At 40.0% G+C, this 12991-nt stretch overlaps 1 long non-coding RNA gene across 2 annotated transcripts in view; it reads right to left on the bottom strand.

The window, feature by feature from the left end:
* Positions 1-679: 679 nt before the first annotated feature.
* LOC138170358 (uncharacterized) overlaps positions 680-12991 on the bottom strand; it is a 61085-nt gene continuing 48773 nt past the window's right edge. The window contains exons 2-3 of one of the 2 annotated variants that reach the window (XR_011170584.1): positions 3736-3844; positions 680-3653 (exon numbers count right to left, since the gene is read on the bottom strand). This is a non-coding gene — a long non-coding RNA (uncharacterized lncRNA). Of the gene's footprint in view, positions 3845-12991 lie in introns of both variants that reach the window. The other variant, XR_011170583.1, reaches the window with a different exon arrangement.

Raw genomic sequence — 12991 nt, 5'->3', positions numbered from 1 at the left:
TCACTGGCTCAGGGACACAAAAAAGAATAAGCATCAAAGGCAGAATTTGGAGCCAAGTCCTCTCCCTCCAAATTCAGTGTTATCTCCTGCTCCACCCATTTGATTCTAGACATCACCTTATTTCATTATAACCACAGATGCTAATAACAACTTCATTTTCCATTGTAGACTGAAGATCAAGCCTTTATTCACCTTTAATTCAATTCAACAAACATTTATTAAGCATCCCAAACACGTACATTTCAATAGGTCATGGGACTTCCAGGGTGGGTGTCATCTACACCTTCTCCTCTTTGATTCTTTCCATGTCTTTACCTAAATCTTTTTCACAATCTATAGATGCCGCAGGACTTGCATGGTCCATACGTCCTTACTCACACTCCATGAGTAGCTCACCTCCTTTTTACATCAGACATGTGATGTCTTTGATATTGTTTACAACAATTTTTGCATATAGATCATCCCTGATAACAGACTTCAGCTAGAACTATAATTTTGGGGTGACACAACCACTCAATGCACTCTGGGGCATATACTATGAAATTCAAAACAACTTTTAAAGAGAAACTCAATGTGGGGGAGGGTGATGTGGGGAGAGAGAGCACCAGAGAGATATCAGACCTTGAGACAAAAAGGTGGGGCGTTGTATGGTATAAGAAATTCCTTGTATACTGTAAGATTTGTGTTGGAAAAAAACAAGCATTTATTGCTCACCTACTATGTGCCAAGAACTCTGGTAAACACTTTTTGCAAAAACCCCATAACAATCCTGGGAGGTAGATGCTATTATTATCCCCATTTTACAGTTGAAGATATCAAGACAGACAGAAGTTAAGTTACTTACCAAGGTCACACAGCTAGTAAGTGTACAAGGTTGTATTTGAACTCAGGTCTTTCTGACTCCTGGCCCAGTGCTCCTTCATTATTCTAGGGACACCTCACTATCTGTTAGGAAGAACACTGCCCTGGAGAGCAGTAAAATTGAAGATCACCTGAGACTGTGACTGCTACGTCACCAGGAGACATTGTCTTAAAAATAATTCTTAATAACAAAATTCTGAGTTCAATTGTTTCCTCCACTTAAGAAATATAAATGCTATCAATACCCTTTAAACTTTGGCACTATGTGGCAAAGCCCCAGGAGCCCTATCCTAATTATAACTCTTGAAGCCTGTTTATGTCCTCCACACGATTCTGCCCATTGCCTTTGATTCTTGGGAGATCGTGGTGTTCCATGACTCGCAGCTTTATAGCATCTGCAGGAGAATATTTCTACATAATTTATATAAATGACCAGTTTCATGCACAATTCCCTTCTTCTGTTCTACAGTATATACAGAAATATTAATTTTATTTAGTTTGTTATATTTGAATATTTTTTAAAATTAAATTTAAAGAGACTTTTTATATTATGGAGCAATTTAGGATCATTGAAAATGCTGTTCAACAAACCCATTTTCTTCCTACTAGAGTATAACATGAACTAGACTCCATTAATACCAGTTTTATCAACATGCACATCTGTAATCCCTGCTACTGAAGTGGCTTGAACTAGTGGATTGCTTGAGCTCTGGGGTTTTGAGCCCTATCAGGCTGTGCTGATCAGATGTTTGTGCTCAGTCTGGCACCAACATGGTGAGCCCATGTGAATGGAGGTGAGTGTGGCAAAATGTTAGGAGGGGCCAACTGACCCAGCTCGGAATGTGGAGCAAATTAAAATTCCTATACAGATTAACAGTGGGGTTGGGCTCATGAGTAGACCCTATACTTCAAAGACCCAATCTCCAAAACAAAACAAAAAGAACATTATCAACAGGAGTTCAATACTCTGTCATTCCCCCACCCTCAATACTCTGAATATTGTAATTACAGATGTATGCTGTGGTGTGCTTTGTACAGCTTACACATGCTGAGAAGAGTCCACTGTTAAATTTTCATTGTGATCATTATCTGTCTGATGGCAAGTGCTACAAAACATGGCTTGATTTATTGTTTTGTTGATTGTCTGGACTTAAGAAAATGATGGTGTAAATGTTAATGAAGATAAAATTTAAGTTTCTTGCATGTACATTTTTTTTTTCAAATAGCTAGTTGTTAAACACTCCTGAACTAGCTACTTACTTGGTTTCCTCTCCCTGCAGAGATCTGTTGATTAGATCAAGCTTTAAAATATTTTTGTCTCAGGTAATAAATACATCAGAGATGAAATGTTTGATATATGTTCTCAGATCAATTGATTTGGTCTTTCCATTTATTGGTGTGCAATGTGAGCACCCAGTGTTTACTTCCTTGGATTTCTTCACTACCAAAGCCAGTCTCAATCCTAAATAATTAGCTAGTAATGGGTAATCAGCAGGGGACTATGTGATATATAGTCTGATAGTAGATATGATTTATTATAAAAGTATATAATTATTATAGTTTGTATGATTATAAATTTATCATTTATATAATTATATAATAATTATGATTTATTATAAAATTATATCATTATTATATAAATCCGATAGCCTGGTAAGTAGAACTGAAGTTCCCTGAAAAGACTGTATTTTCAGTAAAGATGGGAAGAATACATTATAGAAATAGTGAATTCTAGCTTTTGTTGTTCACATTGGATCTTTTGAAAATATTCCCATTACTGATTCCCAAGGCCCACGAATCAAAATTCGAAAAATACCAACATTTGAATAATTCCCATGATTACTTCTCTTTTTATATTAGCATGAATACAAACAATACATCATTTCAAGGATAGAAGTGAAAGTGCTTCCTTTCTCCCCCCATTCTAGACTCTGTCCTAGTGAAGTCCACTTCACAGCCAAAAGCAAAGCAACAATTTCCTCTTTAAGTATTAGTAACAAGTATTTCCAGTGCCTCTGGAAAGCTGACTGGAGAAAAATCCAATGGGAAAAGTTGGGAATGTAGTTAGGGCTACATTTTTAACATTCTTGAATTTCTTCTTCTTTTTGCCCTGGAAGAAGGAATGTATGGGGTGTTTTGGCAGCAATAGCACCTCAGGTTGGAGGGCTTGCTGAGCCCTTTTCAGGGCTGCTCATTTACATTTGGTGTCTATCTTCACCCAAGAAGCTGTAGCATTTGCAGTGACCACACCCTGGTGAAGTTATCTTGGCAGATGGCTTAAAACTGTCAGTGAAGGGGCGGCCAGGTAGCACAGCGAGTAAGAGCACCGGCTCCAGTGTCGGGATGACCTGGATAGAATCCGAGGCTCAGATACTCAGTACCACACCCAGAAATAACTGGTCATGTAACCTTGAGCAAGTTACTTAACCCCCATTGCTTAAAAAAAAAAACTGTCAGTGAGTTAGGGGAATGTCTACCCCAAGTATGTGAAGACTTGATGAGATGAGAACAATTCATTCCAATGGCTACAAAGATTGCTGAAGCAGATGCTATGGAGTGCCAAGAGCTTGGTCAGACTGTGAAGACACCAAGGTCATCCACTGCATCCTGGGCCATCTTCAGTCATCTGGACTTCTGTCTTGTTGCTGTACTTTGCTGACTCTAGAAGTGAGAGTGAGGCTGACAGTTTTGTTCAACTCTGCCTCACTTAAATCCAATTCACTTGGAAGTCAAGACATCACCCCATCATGACATTGGTCCTCTTTGAAAACGAAGGATAAGAAAAAACAGCCCTGGAAGAAACATCCAATCTGTTATTCCAGCACTTTCTTTCAAGGCCATATTGGTAAGACAGGGGGCCAATTGACCACCTACCGCTTCCTACTTCCTGAAGTGGCCACTACTGCTACAGCAGCCAGAGTTGACCATGATGAAGGAGGAGCTCAGACAGATCCCAGAGAGCTGCAACTGAAAATACAGAGACCTGGAACAGAGATAGAACAAGGGTATTTGGTGACAAGGGTGCATTATGACTCCATGAGGACAGAACCAGAAGACCAGCCAGCACTTAGCCACTTCTGAAGCCAGGCTGGAAGAACACCCTCTCCCACCAACCCCCACCTTTCCCCAACTATCTTGAGAGTAGATCTTGGTGAGTCTCAATCCCTTCCCTTTTTCTTTTCCCCATCTACTGACTTGGAGGAGGTTTGGTGGAGGAGATGGCCAAGTCAAATTAATTTTTTATAGTGTTGCTAACTGTTGCTGTGCTTTAATAAATCATGTGGCCAATAAACAATAAATTGCCTAAATCTCATAAATAAGTTTAGTTGACTAAGAGCAGATTTCCCAAATGTGAGGTTTGAGAACCTAGAGACACATTGAGATTTCCATAATTCTAATATTTCAGAGTGATTTTCCATTTTCTTGTTTCTATACCCCAGATCAATTTTGAACCTGACACATGGTCACTGGCTACTCCTGATCTTTGAGAGCAGAGTCACCTGGTGGCCAATTCATACATTACACTCTTTTGCTTTTTAATTAATTGACAATTTATTTTTCTGTAGGCAGCAGAAAAGAATGAAATTATACTGATGTGACCAGTTATTGCTACACCTTCACTCGCCAATGGGCACTCATCACCTAGGCCACCTTGTTACATATAGTAAAGGGACGTCATAGGAGAAGTAACATAGCTGCCTATAATGAGAATATTTGATCATCTACCCTGCTCTTTTTTTATGGATCACACATCCTTTAAGAACTGAGAAGTGGGGCGGCTAGGTGGCACAGTGAATAGAGCACCAGCCCTGGAGTCAGGAGGAACTTGAGTTCAAATCCGACCTCAGACACTAGCCGTGTGACCTTGGGCAAGTCACTTAACCCCAATCGTCCTACCTTCCCCCCAAAAAATAAAAAGAAAAAAAAGAATTGAGAAGACAAAAAAATTCATTTCCAGAATTCAGTTTGATAAGTTTGATAAATATTTGTGGACTGCCTGCTATGTTCAAGTCCCTTCCCTCAAGGAGTTTAAAATATAGGAAACAATTAAAATATAGGAAACAAAAATTCATACAAATAAGAATGATGGGGAGAAATCCAGAGGAAGTATTCTAGGAAATTAGGAAAAGAGGGTTGGGGGGGGGATCGGGGAAAGAGGGTCTGATAGATTTCAAGCTGAGGTGGGGGTGATAGACCAGAAAAGACTTCTCGGAGGAGATGGTACTTGTGTTGAGCCTTAAAAGCAAAGGAATTTTTCTTCTTTTAGGAAGAGAGTGTTTTTGAGGAAAAGAGTGTATTTCAGATTTGAGAAAGAACAAAATAAAACACAAGGAAGGTTGAAAGGACCAGACAAAATCAGTTGTCAAACTAGTTGTTCGGCTACAATGTAGACAGAGTTCCTGAAGGGGGACAGACTTAACTAGGTTGGAACCATATTGTGGAGAGTTTTAAATTTCAGGCTAAGAATCTGTATCTTATCTTATTGACAATAAGGAAGCGTTAAAGTTAAAAATAAAGGCATGAGGGTAACAAGATGAGACCTATGCATCAGTGATTATTTTAGTGGATGGGCGAACACGGTTTGGAGGAGTGAGAGAATAGAGATGGAGAGACTATTATCACACTCCAGGCAAGAACTGAAGACACATGAATAGAACTTCTTCAATCCCCAGTGATGCCAGCATGGGAGCACATCAAGTGTTCTAGAAAAGAGGACCTAACTAACAGCTTTAGTTTTTCTTTATGGAGGAAGAAAGTCAACCTGTGTGATTCAGTGTGTTCTGTATCATTTTTTAGCATTTAAACTGATATTTTTATATTTTGTACATCTTACAATAACCTCTTTTAGAAATGCCCTGCCATAATTCCCCATCATGCTACAAAGTTGATCCATGACTCTCAAAGGCCATGGATTCCAGGAAATCATAGGCAATGGCAGGTTCTACCAAGCTGGAAAGGCTTTCAGTAAAGCCCTAATCATTGACTGTGTCTACTATCTGAGGACTGCCCTAGCCAAGTTCAGGGGCTTTTATTACCAGTAGGATAATAGCAATAATACTTTCTTTGAGGGGTGTGGGGATGGCATGGAGATAATGGGCCAGGCCTGAATGGATCCAGTCTCAAGCTCAGGGTTGAGTTTGGAATTTAAAAATATGCTCATAGTTCTTTTACAGTTAACAAAAATTTTACTTGGTTATAGTAGGAAAAGGCTATTTGGTGAGGATACAACATTGATTCAGTTAGTGATGGTTTCTCTGTCCCTGAATTGGTCATGCTGGTGTCAGGATCAGAAGCCTGAAAAAAAGTTAGACTCCTTGTGTGCTGGCTTTTTTTTAAGTCACTGGGAAGCTATGTCAATTAACTTGAGCTTTAGTCTTCTGAGCCAACTAAGTCTTGATAATGATTTCAATACTTTTTAGGGAAAAAGTCATTTAATCTGCATGATGTAGGGGCCTTAGGCTCCTTCCAGGGCGATAGGGCAATCCTGGGATAGAAATTTCCCCCATTAATACACACTTGCAAACCTGTATGTGACTTAAGGTTGTCTGGATTACTCAAAGTTAAGTGACTTGCCCTTGGCATGAATGGTAGAGGTAGGGCTTGAATTCAGTCTTTCTAACTCCAAGATCAGTCTCCTCTCCACTATGTCATTCTGTCTCTCAATAATTATAAGTGATGGGGCATAGAGGTGGTGTAGTGGATAGAGCACAAGAAAGAAGGACCTGAGTTCAAATCTAGACTCAGCCATTTATTAGCTATGTGACCCCAGGTAAGTGACTTAACCCCATTGCCTCCATAAAGAGGAAAAAATATAATAATTACAGGTGACATTTAGTTAGCACAAAAAATAGGTTATCCTGACTGATCTTGACAACAACCTTGTGAAAGAGATATGATTATTACCATTTTAGATGGGCAAACTTAAGAGCGGTGACTTGCCCATATTCACAAGCTATTAAGTGTCTGAGGCAGAATCTGCCCTTGAGACTTGCTGCCTCCCTAACTGGTGTAATCTCTGTTCTACATCATGCTGCCTTCTGTTGCACCCCTGGCTAATTCATTCTTTGGCCATGACAACTTATATGTGACCAACAGTACAAGGGGGATACCTGCTTGAGAGGGGTCAGCTATCTCACCAGTACAAGCAGTCCTCAGCAGCTCATGTCTCCCCTTCTATAAAGTCTTACAGTAAGATGTGGCGTCACTTTACAAGTAAGAGAATGTATTTCATAACTTTTCCCACAAGAACAAAGGAACAATTGATGACCAAGGCCTTGAAGGAATCTAGGCTATGGTAGAAAATTATTGTTCAGAATTATAAAAAAACAAGACCATTCTTTGTTCTAGAACCCTGGTCCAGCTTGGATGGAAAGTTTCCTGCTCTCTTGACCAAATGTCATATTCAGGAGATTCAGGCAAGCAGCTTTTATTGTAGCCATTTTATTTACCATTAGCCATTGTGAAATTGCATTAAAAATTTTGAGAGTTCACTTTTTCTCAATCACTTATGCCAGTAGTTTCCAAATTGAAATGTACTTCACCTGGGCCATCCCAGGTTTACGGGCTTGGGATAGGATTAGTGAGAAGGGACCTTGATGTTTAAATCAGAAGGCAACAGCCACGTATTTCTATACTCATTTTTCCTCCTCTACATTCTGCAGTAACTGGCAGATCCTGGCACTCTGGAATTTTTTTTGGCAGCAATGCTCCCCTAAATATCAGCCAACAGCTTACATTACTGCTTCAGGTTGGGATCTCAGTTATACTGTCATGTTCCCTATCACTGCAGACAGCAATTGGACCATGACACCAATAATCTGGGAAAGCCAATTGCCAAAGCCAATTGCTATTAGCTTGCGCAGTGGGCAGAGGGCCTAAGTCTTTCCTTCTCTCTTCCCAACAGCCAAACCGAAAGGCAGTCTAATAGTCCTTCTCAGGGCAAAGGGAGGAAAAGATAAAAGGCAAAGAGGAAGGAGCTGACTTGCTCTGTATATATCTCATATGTACATAATTATTTATCTGCTCTCTTTCCCATTTGAACGTGAGCTCCTTGAAGGCAGGGACATTATTTTTGTCTTTCTTGGTATCTCTAACATTTAGCACAGGGCCTGGCACGGAGTAAATGCTTCTCATTGTTCCTGTCCCGCAAGCATATATTATGGAAGCCCAGTTTTATTGTCTACCTGCCTCAGTTTCCCCAAAGAGAACCCCCTCATTCCCTATGATTACCATATAGATAAAACATATTTCAGAGTCTACCAAACATTAAAGAAAGGAAAATGCAAAATGGCCCTTACTTCTTTGCAACTACCTTTCACTTCTGCTGTGATGGTGGCAGACCAGCAGAAAGGGAGGGTAGAGGATATGAAAAGTAACATAGATTTGATAACTGCCATATTTTGATGTATTTGTGATCTTGTTGATGTTCAGTGCCTGAGGCTGGATTTAAACTCAGGTCTTCCTGACAGCAGGAAATTCAAATATTAACCTGCCCGTGCCAATCTTGTCCATGTCCTCCAGAAAATCTGTCATGGGAGACCACTTAACATGCTGGGAATCTTTCCCTAGGTTTCTTGAAATTTCTTGGATGCCAGTGGAAAATAAGCTCTCTTTTAGTTATTCCTTGCTCTTGACATATTTCTGCCCCCTTCCTTTTTTCTGGTAATAGATTTCTTTTTTTTTTTTTGAGGGGGAAAGGCAGGGTAGTTGGGGTTAAGTGACTTGCCCAAGGTCACAAAGCTAGTTAAGTGTCAAATGTCTGAGGCAGGATTTAAACTCAGGCCCTCCTGACTCCAGGCCCGGTGCTCTATTCACTGCACCACTTACCTGCCCTTGGTAATAGATTTCTTTGATGACAGTCCTTATGTTGCTTTATCTTAACAATTTCTTATTTGTAATTTGCTACAGCCTGCCACAATCCATCCTATTTCAACTGTCTATAAACATTGGTTTAACTATTGGTACCGTAAATGTGAGATCCCTGTCCAACAACCAACAAGTTGACATATTGGGGGAAATGAATCATATCAATATTGATACTCTCACCATAAGTGAAGGGAAAAGATATGAGAAATGCTGTTAAATGGAAAGATGGCTCACTGGTTCTTGGTTTTACATGCAAAGGCAACCAGAAACATTATTTCATGGGACCCTTGAGGGTCTTGAGTTGCGGCAGTCATGATGAACATCAACCAAAAAAAGACCATCCTATGTGCTAGCATCTGTAGCAGAGGATGAGAAGGGAGAGAAATTCCATGAAGAGCTCAAAAAGATTCTCCAAATGAAATTAACTGAATATAAACAGCAAGCGTTAATTTAATTTGGAAAATCTTTTTGAGTTCTTCATGGGGAGGTAAATAAAAAGAAAGATGGCAAAATACATTGGAAAATGTGACTCAGGACAAGATGGGGAGGTGTGGCCAAGATGATCATGTGGTTAAATAGATTCAGAACTGGTTGAATGGCAGGACTTGAAGTGTAGTTAGTCTTTAACGAGTTTTTGTCACCTTGGAGCAGAATCCCTCAGGGAGCTGCGCTCAGCCTTGTGCTATTTTTCATTTGATCAATGACTTGAAGAAAGGCAAAGATGACATGCCTGTCAAATCTGCAAATAAAACAACCCCATAAGGACAACTAACTCTGAGGCTGGATTACAGAATCCGAAAAAAGGTTGATGGACTAGAACACTGGAATGAATCCAATAAGAGGAAATTTAATAGAAATCAATGTAAGGTCTTATACTTGGGTTTTTTAAAAATATAATTCCTGAGTACAAGATAAAGATAGATTGGCTAGATGACAATCTATTTCAGTCAATCACTCAGGCAGTCAATAAGCATTTATTAAGCACCTACCAGGGCCAAGTACTGTGCTAAACCCAAGGGATAAATAAAAATAAATAAGTAAATAAAAAGACAATCCCTGACCTCAAGGAACTTACAGTTTAATACCGGTAGGAGAAAATAATACACAAAAGGAAGCTGAAAAGCTCGGTGGCAAGGTAAGGGGTGGAGGAAAGTAAAGGAGGCCCTGGAGACCATGGTCTTGCTTTACAATCCGTGTCCAATCAGAAGGGCAGAAGGTACTCCTGAGAAGTGCCTACTGAAGCATTTTAATCGTGAAGGATAATGAAATTTCTGGCACTTAGGGGGTACAGTGGAGAGAGTGCCAGGCCTAGAGTCAGGAAGACTCATCTTCCTGAGTTCAAATCTGATCTCATCCATTTGCTAGCTGTGTGACCCTGGGCAAGTCATTCAACCTATTTGCCTCAATTTCCACATCTGTAAAATGAGCTGGACTTTGCCAAGAAAATCCCAAATGGGGTCACAAAGAGCTGGATGTGACTGAAAACAACAACAATGAGATTGCCCAATCATGAGTTTCCTGGGGAAGGAAGAGATGATGGAAAGATTCAATGATTTTTCATTTGAAAAAGATTTGCTAGGAAGGAAGGAAAGAGGGAAGGAGGGAGGGAGAAAGGAAGGAAGCCTAGAGGAAAGGAAGGAGAGAAGGAGGGAGGAAGGAAGGAAGGAAGGAAGGAAGGAAGGAAGGAAGGAAGGAAGGAAGGAAGGAAGGAAGGAAGGAAGGAAGGAAAGAAGGAAGGAAGGAAGGAAGGAAGGAAGGAAGAAGCACAGTGGAGAGGGCACTGGACCTGGAGTCAGGAAGACCTGTTTTAATCCAGTCTCAGACACTTACTTAGCTGTATGAACTGGGGAAGTCATTTAACCTTCATCTGTCTATTTTCTTAACTGTAAAATGGCTATAATATTAACACCTACCTCCCAGAGTTGTTTCAAGGATCAAATAAGACAACACTTGTAAATTGCTTTGCATAGTACCTGGCACATGTTGTTCCATCATGTCTGACTCTTAGTAACCCCTGGACCATACTGTTCATGGGGTTTTCTTGGCAAAGATACTGGAGTGGTTTGCCATTTCCTTCTCCTGTGGATTAAGAGGTTAAGTGACTTGCCTAGGGTCACATAGCAATTGAGTGCCTGAGGCTGGATTTAAACCCAGGTCTTCCTGACAGCATACCCAGTGCTCTCTCCACCGTGCCACTAGCTGCTTCCTTGCCTGGCATTCTGTAGGTTTTTATTAAGTGCTTGTTTACTCTCTTCCTTCATTCCTTCCATCCTGGACTTCTACCCTGGTTATTCTGCTTCAGACTTCAGAATGGACTAGAGGCTAGATCTGAGATCTTGTCTCATTCCCCAGGCCAAAGCCACACAGTTGCTACTTGCTTCTGCACTTGTTCCTTGGTCAGTAACCAGCCTCCCAACAGAGACTGCTATGCACCCCAGACTATTCACTCCCCCTACCCCACCAAGTGTTGGTCTCTTCCTCAATCTGCATTGGATTTGGTGTCCATCACTGATAACCTTGCTGCCAGTCGGTACCTATTCCTGCATCCTACATGTGATCAGAACTCTCTGTGCTAGATCTAAGACCTCTTCTTACCCTGGTGCACAGCTGTTCTCTTTCAGGCCTGATTGCCAGAGTCTGCAAACCTTCCCTACACTAACATGGCCTGAAAAAAAATGGCTGTAAGAGAATTTTTTTTTTTTTATGTATAGACCCAAGCTCATTCTGTTGTGCTTTCTAGATCTTGTTGAAGTTCTTTGGGAAGGAGCTTAGCTATGCTACTTCTACCTTCTTAGATGGCCCTTATGTCTCATTTTAAGAATTATACTGGTAAGATGGAACATGCCCAGAGAAGGGAGACCAAGACAACTGAGTAACTCCAAGACCATGCCATTTGAAGAGCAATTGAAGAAACCGGGGATGTTCAGCCCATAGAATAAAGAGAAATGATCATTCTTATCTTACATTTGAAAGGTTGTCCTGTAAAAGAAAAATTAGACTTATTCTCTTTGACTTCAAAGGATTAGGAACAGTGGGTAGAAGCAGCAGGCAGACAGATTTAAACTTGAAACAAGGAAAAACTTTCTAACAATCAAGACTATCACAAAGCTGAATGGTCCATCTCAAGAACTGATTATCTCCCTCACTGCTAGATGTATTCAAGCAAAAACTGGATGCCCACTTGCTGGGAATGCTGTCTAGGAGATGCGTGTCCAGGTATTGCTGGAACTAGATGGCCTTAAAGGTCTCATCCTTCTGTGAGTTTCTGTAATTCTATAATTCTGTTAATTTAGGGCCAGGGAAATATGGAGAAGCTTGTAGATGGAAATGGCCCCAAGGTCCTAATTAGAATGCTTCTGTGTGCTTCTGCTGATGGTATCACTCAGAGTCCAGTCTGATTTTGAGCTAGAACAAGAAAGTCTATGGTAATGATGGCCAAGAAAATTTGTGGTGAAAGAAGCAGAGATGCCTGAACTAAAATTTCTTGCTCTGATGCTATTCATTTTTATAGATTTGGACCAAAGTGAAAATTATCATCAGAAAACAAGTAAATGAGACATCCATTTTTGTATGACACTACCGCGACTTTCCTAAAGTTATCAGTCATATTCCTAATATTTCATTTTCTTCCTAGTCTCTCCCACAGTCTGGAGTCAGGCAAGGAAGTAGTGAGGTAGCTCGGTTTCTCTCACAATTTGGAATCAAAAATAATATTTGAGATGATTTTTATACTATTCAAAAAGTAATCAGTTAGTATATTTGGTAGATGAATGAGAAAATATTGTGATTTTAAGCTAAATCTACATCTTCTAGATGGAATAGTGGAAATTATGAACTGTTCCTAGAAAGCATAACCTCAAAATTGCAAGACCAGGAATCAATCACTAATAATAGTGCCAATAGATAATTAGGGTATTTTCAAATTTCAGACAAATTGTGGAGGACTTTACTATCATCAAATGATAGAATTTTAAAACTGGAAGGTATTAGGGAGATCATGTGACACAAATGCTCTCATTTTACAAATAAGGACACTGAGATCCAGAGAGGTTAAGCAGCTCCATTATGATCATACAGCTAGTCTGTAGATGAGTAGGGATTAGAAGGCAAAACTCAAGACTAAGTAGTATTGCTATTGAGGCTTAATTCAAAATACCATCATGAGAGGACACTAAGTTCATTTCTGAAGTTTTAATAATGACACAAAGGGAGAAAAATCCTGACAGCATATTTTAAAGCATAATGTGAGAAAGTGAGAGAGAAA

This window comes from Petaurus breviceps, unplaced genomic scaffold, assembly GCF_028583685.1.
Source record: "Petaurus breviceps papuanus isolate PSGF00001 unplaced genomic scaffold, PetGlider_PUasm1.0 38, whole genome shotgun sequence".
Taxonomy (NCBI): Eukaryota; Metazoa; Chordata; class Mammalia; order Diprotodontia; family Petauridae; genus Petaurus; species Petaurus breviceps.
The sequence above is the reverse complement of the archived record's forward strand: the minus strand, read 5'-3'. Positions and strand labels throughout refer to the sequence as shown.